Source organism: Halyomorpha halys, unplaced genomic scaffold, assembly GCF_000696795.3.
Source record: "Halyomorpha halys isolate HHAL.00 unplaced genomic scaffold, Hhal_1.1 Scaffold450.1, whole genome shotgun sequence".
Taxonomy (NCBI): Eukaryota; Metazoa; Arthropoda; class Insecta; order Hemiptera; family Pentatomidae; genus Halyomorpha; species Halyomorpha halys.
The window spans coordinates 423,475-438,537 of record NW_027111919.1 but is presented as its reverse complement, the minus strand read 5'-3'; the positions used below and the strand labels follow the sequence as shown (position 1 = coordinate 438,537).

General features: G+C 25.3%; 1 protein-coding gene across 10 annotated transcripts in view; it reads right to left on the bottom strand.

Annotated features, from left to right (window-relative positions):
* The window catches only part of LOC106682909 (CAP-Gly domain-containing linker protein 1), a 457,329-nt gene that overhangs the window by 122,447 nt on the left and 319,819 nt on the right, over positions 1–15,063 (bottom strand). The window lies entirely within an intron of this gene.

The window sequence follows — 15,063 nt, the reverse complement described above, 5'->3', positions numbered from 1 at the left end:
ATACATATATATATATACTTTAAACTCGTAATTTCAGTTTCGGAGCAACTTTTCGTTTTCGAGCAAGGCCATTAAATTTTAAGAGACGCGGATACAAAACTAAAAATAAAATTGCATTGAAAACTACGATTCAGAATTTTTCAAGGTCAATACGAATTTTTTTTACTTCCCTTTACATTATATATTTCATATACAAGTAAGTTAAAGTAAAAATTATTATTCACGATTTTCTATTACTATTATATACCTAATTATTGTTTTCATTAGTATAATTTATTTTTATATATACCAAGATATATATCTTGAATATAGTATGGTTTATATTAAGATAACTGAACATATTACGCAGGAACACTAAATAAATAGAATGCGTCTCTCTGTTGAAATCCACTCCCGATTCTGAGATAAAAGCTTCATCATTAAGTTTAACAAAAACCATTTTCATATTCCACGAAAGAAAAACCAAAAGTATAAATACGGAATGAAAGAGACTTAATTAAAAAAAAAAAAAAAGAAGGAACATAATTGGTTTAGAACCAGACTGACCCAGTTAACCTTTTGCTAAATCCAGTTCCTCTTCGAAAAATATAAACCGTATATTTACACAGGTTAAAATGTCAAATATTTTCTGAGGATGAAATTGAATATATTATTACAACTTTATCAAGATTAATAGAGATTCACTTTTATAGTTATTTTTCCAACTCAGTATTAACAGATTTAGATAAGGCTTACGATCACCGAATGGACAAAAAAGTTAAAGACATACAACTTTATTATAAATTTTATTTTTAAAAACACATTAAAAAACATCTGATTTATTCTGGTTGCAACCTAGGTGACAAGAAGAGTATATATGTAAAACAATGTTTTAGAGACCTAATTAAAAAAGATATATAAAACACAGTTTGCAATATAAAACTTTAGAAAAATACAATAAAAAATATTGTGGGAAGTGCCACGAATTTAATTATGACAAATAATAGATCAAAATGAAGAAGATACTGTTGCTGAAAAGCAATAAAAGGCTGCATAAAAAAAAAAAAAATTGAACAACTCTGCCAGATGAAGTAATTCATTTGACTATTTGGTCCTTATAAAGATCTTAAAATTCATTATATAATAGGCTTAAAGTAGCTTCAATGTCGCGATATGTACTGTCAACTATTAGACAAGACCTGGCACAATAGTGCTGCGACAGTATATGCTGTCATGACAACATCTTTCCTGCAGTTTGCACTATAGTAGTGGCAGCGACATCAGTAATGGCTGGAAATGTGACCGTATTAACGAGCCTTCAAGCTGTAATTCTGTGCCTTCAATTATTACAAACACTATTCCACACTACAGGTGGACACTTTTTGTTACTAATTAATTATTTAGTTTATATGTTTTTTTTTTTGTTTTTTTTTACGAAACTATTGGATAATGTTGTCCTTTATACTTAAAAAGACACAATCAGTGGTTTATTACGAATGAAATAATATATATTAAGTAATAAATATTTTTTGTAAAAAATAAACAGGATAGAAATTCATTGCAGATTATAGATTTGTAGGGAAAAAAATTCTTTAAGAAAACAAATACTATTTTCCAACCTTAGAAAGTGAATGTGGTCATATTTTACAAACGATTGCATAAGAAATATCTAACAACTGTCCGGTGAAAGGGTTATGTGATTGAAACAACTTTTCTGACTACTCATGCCTGATCGAATTTCAATATCCTTTTGAATTTTTTTTATAAAATTTGATTAAGGAAGTAAAAATTTTTTGCTTTGATAAAAAACAAAATACTCGTAAGTTTAATAAAATAAGTAAAATTAAGCTAGAAAAAAGTATTTAAAAAAACTCGCTAACGCATACAAATCAACTATTTCATAATCCAGAGATGGAAATTCTGGAACAAAATTACATAAAAATTAAGGTATAGAGGCTCTTCAGATCAGATAAGGGGTTCTTCAAATTCTGTTTTGAACAATTTTGGGTTACCAACAGCAAGCAGTTAAAATCATTAATTTATTTAATATTTGGAAAAAAAAATATTAAAAAGAAAAATTATGCATTTTCATGATGTACTTTTCTTAGTTTTTAATTATAAAAATCATGAATTACTCTTTCACTATTTTATTTACTTAAGTGCTTTAGTTTCTATTATCATCAGTGATAAGCTGCTTTATCTTTCTTGAAACAAACTTTCTTCTCAGTTTATTCTCAATATGTTGTAATTTATTTGATCACAAGAGTGAGGATGTGCTAGTTGGTCCATGGGTTAAAGATGGCACTGGTCAGAATAACCACTAAAGATACCACTATTTTCTCAATTTAGAAAGAGTAGTAACCTCTACTTGCACTCTCTTGTATACACTACAGCTGTAGCCGATTACAAGTACAATAAATTAAAAAACTGACCAAAATTGGTCAATTGGTTATAATATCAATCATAGGAGTTCAGACGCCCCATAGGTCATGGTGTCCTGGATTCAGGCCCAATGGGTGTAGATGGCCCAGAGAGAAATACAAACCATTATACTGTTTCACTAAATTTATAGTATGTTACTGTAGTTGAACTAAAGATTAGTAGTTAAAAACCTCTTTTGGCAGATCTTTTGGAAATTTTAAATCATTATAATTAAATTATACTTATTAAACTATTAGTAAAATAATGACCCCTTTTATGGAAATCTAAATGCACGGGATTTAAATAAATCTTAAAAGTTTTTTAGACCATATAAGAAATAAACTATAACTTACCATTTATTTATCTGAGAATTACTAAATAATTTAGAATTATTATAATCATTAATAAAAATCTCCTATTTTCTAAAATTATGTTTTTTCATTTAAAATACCTGATTTTTAAATTAAAAATTCAAAACAATTGCAATTGCATTTAAACACTGTTTGATAACAAAAAAAACTAACATAGTAAGCAAAACAGACATTCAGCGCTATCTCTTGGTAAGCTTAGGAACTACAATGAGTACCACAAACCAGGTAATGGTTATTTTATTATTTTTTTGTAAATTTTTTATATTATATAAATATGAGCACTTTATTACTAATTTCATTTAAATATTAAACAACTGAATGTTTATTACAAATAAAAATTATAAATTAAGAATAACTGATTAAAAACAGACATGTAGCGCCATCTGTAGATCAGCTACAAAACTACTCTGAATACAACCATCCAAATGATATAAATTTGATTTCATTTTCTCATAATTAATTTGCCACGCATTTTTAGAATGTATATATTTTGTTATTCTGTAAATAGAATTATTTAGGTTCGGACACGCTCCATTAAATAATTATATAAATGAATTATAATTATTTTATTATATACATTAGAATGTTTATTATTTTTTAGCAAACATTAACAATAATACTTAAGATAATGGTTTCATTGTATCTAGATATATATTTGATTAAAATTAAATTTTTGTTTTGCATATATACAACATTATATTCTTATTTAAACCTAAAAAATTTTCATTGGACATAGCTCTTTCTAGATTATCTTATGATTATATTATTAGATTATATAGATTCGATTATTATAAATTAAAATTATAAAGAAAATTCATTGAATTTCAAAAAATATTCTAATTACTAAGCAATTATAGTTATGCATACCAGCAGCTAATAAAATGATTATTATTTATTGTTTGCCAAATCTGGTAACATATATAACAAGAGGCTTCCTTATATAGTTATATGTAAGAAAAGAAATTTATATAATAAACAATAATTAAGTACTTTGAATGTTAAATTTGTATTCTTTGAACTCTCAACAATACTTTTTTCTTTATGAAGTATTTATACTGAATTATCCTTCTCTTAAATATGTTTTAAAGCAATTATTTAATTTTTTTTTCCTAATTCAATTATATTTTAATAATTTTTATATTTTAAAATAAATATATTCTGCTATTAATTAAAAATAATCAAAATTTTAAAACTGCTTAGTGGTACCAAATGAATAAGTAAGCATTAGTAATAATAAAAGCCAAAACTAAAATTGGCTCTAAGCAAAATATGGAATATGTTAAATCAATAAAAACTGATTAGTAATTAATTATTAATAGTCACCCAACTTTGTTAATATAATTTAATTTCGAAGAGATACTGGGAGGAGAAAAACAAAATATAAATACATAAAATAAGAAACAAATAGATTCTTACAGCAATATAAATAAGAAATATTATTTTTCTAGTTTCTAGATATTTTGGTTTTGCTATCTTTTTAAATTTTTCCTTCAAAATTGTTTCTGAAGTGGGTTACTTTCTCAAACACTGTTTTAAGTTTAGAATGGCTTTTATTTATACTTATAGTTATGCACAGGGCATTTAATAAGAAGAATTTTATAAATGTTTATTTAACTTAATGTAGTAGAGAAAAACAACACTTTTTTGGACAATAATTTTATATTTAAGTTTGATTTATATCTTGTGAAATATCCTGCGCATAACATTATGCATATATATTTAATAAGAAGGATTTTATAAATTTTTGTTTAACTTAATGTAGTAGAGAAAGACAAGAAAGACTTTTTTCGACTCAAGAGACTCTAAAACTTGTAAATTTTGTATTTGTATAATAATTTTACTTTTCATAAATATTTAAGTTTTATTTATATCTCGTGAAATACCCAGTGCATAACTTAATACATATATATTTAATAAAGAGAATTTTATAAATTTTTATTTAACTTAATGTAATAGAGAAAAACAACATTTTTTTGGACTCCAGAGACTTATATTACTTTAAATTTTATGTTATTGTAAGTACAATAATTGTAATTTTTGTTTATCTCGTGAAACACTCTTTCCATATATTAATACATATATATTTAATAAATTTTTATTTAACTCAATGCAGTAGTGAAAATAACTTTTTTGATCCCTGGAAATCCCGAAACTTGTAAATTTCTAAATTTGTCTTTACGCGATAACGAACATATTACCCTCATATAAAAAATAGTTATTGATATCAGAACCGAGAGTAAAAGGGAGGATTGTGTAAAGTAGACTCGTCAATATAGGTGATGATGTCAACTTTCATTAGATGGAGTTTACTAGAAGGATGTATTACCATTATCGTACTTTAAATACTTTATTTATAATTATTTAAAATAAATATTTAATATTAATTTTAAAAAAATAAAACAGTGATTTCGAATTAAAGCAGATTTTGTTCCTGAAATATATTCTGTTCCCTAATTGGTTTCATGATTATCTCAACTGGGTTAAGGGGGTAATTTTGGCTAGGTATTGTAAAACACCGAATCCATTTTGGGAAACTGTTTGTGGCCGGACCAATTCTATTGTTACGATCATTAGTCTTGTTAATTATTGGTAATTACACATCTCCGTAGTTATGCTTGCGAATTACCGGTTGCTACATCGGTTTCATGACAACGAATCCCGGCCAGAAAATAACGAAATGAATTTTTCATATTAGCTAAATAGGTTAAGTAAAACATATTGAAAATCAGAAAAGAGACGTGTAAGCTAAAACGTTAAAAAATTAAGTATTTTTTTTTTTTTTTTATTATGCTTCCTTAACTGCTTAAATAAAAACGATTTTGATAATTAATCGAAAAAAAAAATGAAAAATCTGATTCAATATAAACGATGTAGGACTTTATGTATATAGATGTTTAAAACATATTTCTCGATAGAATTTAATGTATATGTGAAGATAATTTCTAAAAAAATAAAACTTCTGCTATAAACTTGATCTGATTCGCTATATGAATATAATTCGATTTAACTGCCAGTAAAAATATCACTAAACTTTCTTGATAAATTTCGATACGTTTTAGAATGAATGAAATGAAACAAAAACAGCTTTTAATTGATGAAAAAAAATTAATACAAAAAATATATCAAATACAATACAAATTTAGAGGAACAAAATATAAAAATTATTGGGGACTTTATAATATGGGGCCTTTCTAAATTATTTTCTAAATAATACTCTAGTTTAAAAATTATCATTATTTTAGTTTATATTTTAAAATTAACAATTTACTCCTTCGAATTCTATTCATTACAATATATAATTTATTACTAAAAGTTGGAAATGCTATGGATCACGGTGGCCAGTGGGCACTGCTTGTGGAATTTATAGAAATGTCTGACGGACCCCTAACTTTGTATTTTATAAATTCACTTAAAGTTTAACTTAAGTCCTTAACGAAGCAGCAAGTCGTATTTTATTCCAATTTTAATTGTTTCTATACCAAATAATAATTAATGAATGAAATTGACAAAAAAATGTTGTGGATTTTTTATTAAATATTTTCATAATTGGAGATTTATTTTGAATTAAATAAATTGCAATAAAGGGGAAAAGAGTTGATTTATTATTGTTTAATGCTAATATACATCACTTATAATTTTTAAAATTAAAAAAGATAATTATTGTTTATTTATATTAACGTTAACTAAACTAATCGTTACCCTGTTATGGAAATGTTATCAACTTATTATTATTTATTAATTACATGTAAAATTCCTAAATAAATTTCATAACAAGATAAATAAAAAAAAAATACGGTCGATTTCGGATATCCTTTATTTGATCAGAACCTGTTTGAAGTCTGATAAGGATAGGAATGGTATTTTATCTGGAGTACATAAATGGTTCGGTAATGATAAAGTTAAATACTATACTATAAAAAATTAAATAATAAAACGTTACTATATAGGCTTATCGATAGAAATGTTTACAATTACATTAATTTCACTCTTCATCTTAGCATTTCACACTTTTAACTTTCTAGTACCTGGATATTTAGAGAATTAGAAATTAATTTATCAGTTAATGGATTTAAAATAATTTATTTTAAAATAAATATAATAATATTGAATTTAAATCATTTGAAATAACATTTTTAAAAACACAAATGATACAATAATACAACATACTTCTTATGAGTTCAAGAGGTTTCTTGAATTTGTTATTCGAGCTAAAAGTTTAGAGAAAGACAAAAGATACAAACACAATTTTATTTGCTTTCAATTCTATTTATAGCGCACCTACCTCAGTGCAATAATTTAAAAAAAAAAGTTCAACACTAGTTTTATTGCCACCCTAAAGACAAAAAATGTTTTGTAAAAAATTAAAAATTTTGAGGACACACTGTTCATTATCCTTGTGAGTTCTAGACGAAATCGCTTATCTTGACCACAAATATATCTTGCAACAAATAAAATCGATTTGGAAATACATTATGCAAATACCACATACCGACATTAATTGATAGAAAATGGCATACTATAGACATTTCTATTATAATTAATTAAACAAGCCACTTGCGAAATCCCAGTTGGATTGCCAAACAAACTAGACAGAATAATTGGTCTCGATTCCGTCTTAGCAATCGTTATTTAGCAAGTTAGGTTCTGTCGAAATGAATAAAAAATAATTAAGGTATGTTGATAAATAGATAATACATCCAGTTTAAAATATATTATATTCATACTAACACCCGAAATTATACACACTAATAAACAACATAAAAAAAAATAATAATAAAGAAAATTTTATATAAATAATGAAATATTACTAAATATTATGAAAGTTCACAAGGTCAAGAATTAATTTTTTTTCGTGGGTAAAGAATCAGGATAATAAAATTTATGATTGGCAAAGTAGATAACTACTATATTAAAGAATACCAAATTTTATTCATTCATAAAAATGGACAAAGAATTTCATTTTGAAGGATCTAACAGTAGTTTTTATATCATAAAAACGGGCATAGCATATTTTATATAACAGTCAATAATTCTCTCTTGATTGCATTCCGATTGTATAAAATAAAAAATAAAAAAAATGTCTCTGAACTGAATGTAAGCATTCCAGGAGCAATACCGATCTATTTTTTTTTTAAATTCAATATTAAATTTACAAAAGTAAAGTATATTACTTACAACTAACAATGGAATCCTATTTAAAGGTTTCACCATCGAATATTAGTTTTATGGACTTAAAAACAATCAACATTTCAAAGAGACTCTCTTTTTTCCTTCTTATAAATTTTCTATGCTTAGAAAGTTCTTTATATTTAAAAGTTTAGGCTTTCAATAAAAGATGTTCGAATTGTTATTGATGGCCTGTTATTATTATCATGACTAAAAATAATTATTATGTTAATAATTATATTAATATTTTAACAAGTATTAAAACTTTAAAATAATAATAATAATTATGAGAGATAGTTGACCGTGGATGACTTATACGAGGAGAAGATGGTTGGGGGGTGCGGTCAAAATATAACACAAATTAGTTGAAATAACTTATTTAATCGTGCCAACGTTTCGGTATGCCAACGTAAATTATTTTACAGAATGGTATTAATAAATTAAAGTGATGAGAAAAGTGGAAAATAAAATGTATATGTCGGGGTTGTCTGGTCTTAGGCAATTTCTCCAGCCTGATACCCACTTTACAGAAGGCCCACGACAAGGCGTATTAATTTATAGTTAGAAAGGAAGGCCGTGCCAGGGGATGAGCCCTGGACACTGACTTAGGTAGAGGCGGTCTAGGTGAGAGAGTTTGAGGCAGAGTAGCAGTTCTAGTTGCCGAGATGAAGCGGACGGACTAGAGCCGGGGATCAAATGATCTCCCAAGCCCATAATTCACTTGTGGAAAAAATTCTCTGCTAAATTCTATAATTAGGGCTGTTAACTGTTAATCTCTGTAATTAGAAACCTCTACTGGATCAAGAAAAAGATGTATTAGGAAGTGGATATTACAGTGAAAACTAACAAAAAGCACGGACAAAAACAGTAACAGAAAATGTTAATTCAGAGCCATGACGAAAACATTTTATTATAAACGTTAATACAACTTATAACTAAAAAAAAAAAGGAAATATTTTACGATGTTAAGATACTTGTTAATTAATTTTTTTTTACGTTTAACCAGCAAACACGTACCTTAACTTAATTTCAGCATCATACTTTTAAAAACGCAAATTTTCTTAATATTTAAAGATTCCAATAATTTATTAAATCAGCCTTAAAAAATTCTAGTTAGGTCAAAAATTTAAAATAATACAAAATGCGAGATACCATATTTTACAGCCGACCGCCTCAAATAATGGATTTATAAATTTACGTTTTTTGGGGTGATAATCTTTAACAACGATTCTCATTTCAATAGATTCTGTAATTATAACAGTATTGAAATTGCGTTTTTTTAAAATTAATAAATTTTATCATAAAAAAAAACTATCTGTATATTTAAAGAATTTGATTTAGGTATCCATATATTTATAGTAATATTAAAATTTTTAATAATTAATAAAAAATACAAGCACGTGTAGTTTATTAGTCTCAATTGACCCAAAATATGCAAATTTAAAATATTTTTTATTAGTTATATTGATGGGTTTGGTTTTTATTGCTACATAAACTCCAAGTTACTGTGTTCTTCTATAGCAATAATACAGCGTTAGATTTTTGTTGTGAAATGAAAAAAAAAAATATCGAAATAGCTCATAAAAAACTACAATAAAAAAAAAATGCTGGTTTCTAATAAGGAACCAATTAATAACAAAACTGGATTCGATTACATTAAAAAAAACAACTAAAATTTTTATATGTATGCGAACACAAAAGCGAAAGTTATACATATAATCTGTACAAGTTAATTTAATTTTAAAAACATTTTTTAAAAAAATGTGATGTATTTTTTGGCGCATTAAACAGTGAATTTGTTGGGCTGGCAAGAAATCTAGCATGCTTGAGTGTTTAGCACGTTAATACCCAGCTACACCTCTTCCTATCTTGATGTTGAGGTTTCTAGTAAGTGAAACTGAAATTTAATTCTTTATCTTGTATATAAATAATTCATTTGTCACTTTATAAATATTTGTATCTCATTTTTATTCTTTAGTTTAGTCTGGATATCCGTACCAACTGTAAAGATAACACCAATACTAAACGTTGAAAAATCTAGTTACTCAAGTAAAGAATTATAACTTCTTCACAGTAAGTAGGGATGTATGATATTAATGAATAATTAAAACGTTAATAATTTTTTTACTTAATTTTGTTAATTTTTATTTTTATTAATTAATAAAACCTGTTATTAAGAAAACAAACAAAAGTTAGATCTTTCATTGAGCATCCTTTTGGCATTCTTCGGGTCTTGTAGTGAACAAAGACTGTTACGCGTATAAAAAGTCATAAAATAAAACGACATAATGTTCATAAAAATTTTTTTGTATAATCGATTATATTGGTTTGTATGATTTCTTTTTTTTTTTTTTTTTTAAAGAATTTAGATAAATTTCAATGTAAGTTTTAGACTAGTTTAGTTACTTCAAGAAGAGAACATGTACTTACACGAGTTGAGAACTGTACTCAAGCATTCAACGCGATGTTTCTCAAACCAGTTCTATTCCAAGCTATCTCCTGTGAAATCCAACTCTCTCTACTATAAACATGCAACTAACGATGATGACAACCGGTTATGTATTGTACTAGTAATTTTATGACTATGTAGGCTATTGAAGATATTGCTTAATGAGCCCATGCTATAATAGTAGTAATAAAAATTTATTACGATCATATAATCTTGAATAATTATTCTAAATAAAGGATTCAGGTTCTTTTTTGTCCTGGTTTATGATTTTGGCCTACAACTGTCTCATGATACCGCTTTATAATTATATGAAATTATTTTAATATTAAGTTAAATATTTTTTTTTTAAAATAAATATATTCTGCTATTAATTAAAAATAATCAAAATTTTAAAACTGCTTAGTGGTACCAAATGAATAAGTAAGCATTAGTAATAATAAAAGCCAAAACTAAAATTGGCTCTAAGCAAAATATGGAATATGTTAAATCAATAAAAACTGATTAGTAATTAATTATTAATAGTCACCCAACTTTGTTAATATAATTTAATTTCGAAGAGATACTGGGAGGAGAAAAACAAAATATAAATACATAAAATAAGAAACAAATAGATTCTTACAGCAATATAAATAAGAAATATTATTTTTCTAGTTTCTAGATATTTTGGTTTTGCTATCTTTTTAAATTTTTCCTTCAAAATTGTTTCTGAAGTGGGTTACTTTCTCAAACACTGTTTTAAGTTTAGAATGGCTTTTATTTATACTTATAGTTATGCACAGGGCATTTAATAAGAAGAATTTTATAAATGTTTATTTAACTTAATGTAGTAGAGAAAAACAACACTTTTTTGGACAATAATTTTATATTTAAGTTTGATTTATATCTTGTGAAATATCCTGCGCATAACATTATGCATATATATTTAATAAGAAGGATTTTATAAATTTTTGTTTAACTTAATGTAGTAGAGAAAGACAAGAAAGACTTTTTTCGACTCAAGAGACTCTAAAACTTGTAAATTTTGTATTTGTATAATAATTTTACTTTTCATAAATATTTAAGTTTTATTTATATCTCGTGAAATACCCAGTGCATAACTTAATACATATATATTTAATAAAGAGAATTTTATAAATTTTTATTTAACTTAATGTAATAGAGAAAAACAACATTTTTTTGGACTCCAGAGACTTATATTACTTTAAATTTTATGTTATTGTAAGTACAATAATTGTAATTTTTGTTTATCTCGTGAAACACTCTTTCCATATATTAATACATATATATTTAATAAATTTTTATTTAACTCAATGCAGTAGTGAAAATAACTTTTTTGATCCCTGGAAATCCCGAAACTTGTAAATTTCTAAATTTGTCTTTACGCGATAACGAACATATTACCCTCATATAAAAAATAGTTATTGATATCAGAACCGAGAGTAAAAGGGAGGATTGTGTAAAGTAGACTCGTCAATATAGGTGATGATGTCAACTTTCATTAGATGGAGTTTACTAGAAGGATGTATTACCATTATCGTACTTTAAATACTTTATTTATAATTATTTAAAATAAATATTTAATATTAATTTTAAAAAAATAAAACAGTGATTTCGAATTAAAGCAGATTTTGTTCCTGAAATATATTCTGTTCCCTAATTGGTTTCATGATTATCTCAACTGGGTTAAGGGGGTAATTTTGGCTAGGTATTGTAAAACACCGAATCCATTTTGGGAAACTGTTTGTGGCCGGACCAATTCTATTGTTACGATCATTAGTCTTGTTAATTATTGGTAATTACACATCTCCGTAGTTATGCTTGCGAATTACCGGTTGCTACATCGGTTTCATGACAACGAATCCCGGCCAGAAAATAACGAAATGAATTTTTCATATTAGCTAAATAGGTTAAGTAAAACATATTGAAAATCAGAAAAGAGACGTGTAAGCTAAAACGTTAAAAAATTAAGTATTTTTTTTTTTTTTTTATTATGCTTCCTTAACTGCTTAAATAAAAACGATTTTGATAATTAATCGAAAAAAAAAATGAAAAATCTGATTCAATATAAACGATGTAGGACTTTATGTATATAGATGTTTAAAACATATTTCTCGATAGAATTTAATGTATATGTGAAGATAATTTCTAAAAAAATAAAACTTCTGCTATAAACTTGATCTGATTCGCTATATGAATATAATTCGATTTAACTGCCAGTAAAAATATCACTAAACTTTCTTGATAAATTTCGATACGTTTTAGAATGAATGAAATGAAACAAAAACAGCTTTTAATTGATGAAAAAAAATTAATACAAAAAATATATCAAATACAATACAAATTTAGAGGAACAAAATATAAAAATTATTGGGGACTTTATAATATGGGGCCTTTCTAAATTATTTTCTAAATAATACTCTAGTTTAAAAATTATCATTATTTTAGTTTATATTTTAAAATTAACAATTTACTCCTTCGAATTCTATTCATTACAATATATAATTTATTACTAAAAGTTGGAAATGCTATGGATCACGGTGGCCAGTGGGCACTGCTTGTGGAATTTATAGAAATGTCTGACGGACCCCTAACTTTGTATTTTATAAATTCACTTAAAGTTTAACTTAAGTCCTTAACGAAGCAGCAAGTCGTATTTTATTCCAATTTTAATTGTTTCTATACCAAATAATAATTAATGAATGAAATTGACAAAAAAATGTTGTGGATTTTTTATTAAATATTTTCATAATTGGAGATTTATTTTGAATTAAATAAATTGCAATAAAGGGGAAAAGAGTTGATTTATTATTGTTTAATGCTAATATACATCACTTATAATTTTTAAAATTAAAAAAGATAATTATTGTTTATTTATATTAACGTTAACTAAACTAATCGTTACCCTGTTATGGAAATGTTATCAACTTATTATTATTTATTAATTACATGTAAAATTCCTAAATAAATTTCATAACAAGATAAATAAAAAAAAAATACGGTCGATTTCGGATATCCTTTATTTGATCAGAACCTGTTTGAAGTCTGATAAGGATAGGAATGGTATTTTATCTGGAGTACATAAATGGTTCGGTAATGATAAAGTTAAATACTATACTATAAAAAATTAAATAATAAAACGTTACTATATAGGCTTATCGATAGAAATGTTTACAATTACATTAATTTCACTCTTCATCTTAGCATTTCACACTTTTAACTTTCTAGTACCTGGATATTTAGAGAATTAGAAATTAATTTATCAGTTAATGGATTTAAAATAATTTATTTTAAAATAAATATAATAATATTGAATTTAAATCATTTGAAATAACATTTTTAAAAACACAAATGATACAATAATACAACATACTTCTTATGAGTTCAAGAGGTTTCTTGAATTTGTTATTCGAGCTAAAAGTTTAGAGAAAGACAAAAGATACAAACACAATTTTATTTGCTTTCAATTCTATTTATAGCGCACCTACCTCAGTGCAATAATTTAAAAAAAAAAGTTCAACACTAGTTTTATTGCCACCCTAAAGACAAAAAATGTTTTGTAAAAAATTAAAAATTTTGAGGACACACTGTTCATTATCCTTGTGAGTTCTAGACGAAATCGCTTATCTTGACCACAAATATATCTTGCAACAAATAAAATCGATTTGGAAATACATTATGCAAATACCACATACCGACATTAATTGATAGAAAATGGCATACTATAGACATTTCTATTATAATTAATTAAACAAGCCACTTGCGAAATCCCAGTTGGATTGCCAAACAAACTAGACAGAATAATTGGTCTCGATTCCGTCTTAGCAATCGTTATTTAGCAAGTTAGGTTCTGTCGAAATGAATAAAAAATAATTAAGGTATGTTGATAAATAGATAATACATCCAGTTTAAAATATATTATATTCATACTAACACCCGAAATTATACACACTAATAAACAACATAAAAAAAAATAATAATAAAGAAAATTTTATATAAATAATGAAATATTACTAAATATTATGAAAGTTCACAAGGTCAAGAATTAATTTTTTTTCGTGGGTAAAGAATCAGGATAATAAAATTTATGATTGGCAAAGTAGATAACTACTATATTAAAGAATACCAAATTTTATTCATTCATAAAAATGGACAAAGAATTTCATTTTGAAGGATCTAACAGTAGTTTTTATATCATAAAAACGGGCATAGCATATTTTATATAACAGTCAATAATTCTCTCTTGATTGCATTCCGATTGTATAAAATAAAAAATAAAAAAAATGTCTCTGAACTGAATGTAAGCATTCCAGGAGCAATACCGATCTATTTTTTTTTTAAATTCAATATTAAATTTACAAAAGTAAAGTATATTACTTACAACTAACAATGGAATCCTATTTAAAGGTTTCACCATCGAATATTAGTTTTATGGACTTAAAAACAATCAACATTTCAAAGAGACTCTCTTTTTTCCTTCTTATAAATTTTCTATGCTTAGAAAGTTCTTTATATTTAAAAGTTTAGGCTTTCAATAAAAGATGTTCGAATTGTTATTGATGGCCTGTTATTATTATCATGACTAAAAATAATTATTATGTTAATAATTATATTAATATTTTAACAAGTATTAAAACTTTAAAATAATAATAATAATTATGAGAGATAGTTGACCGTGGA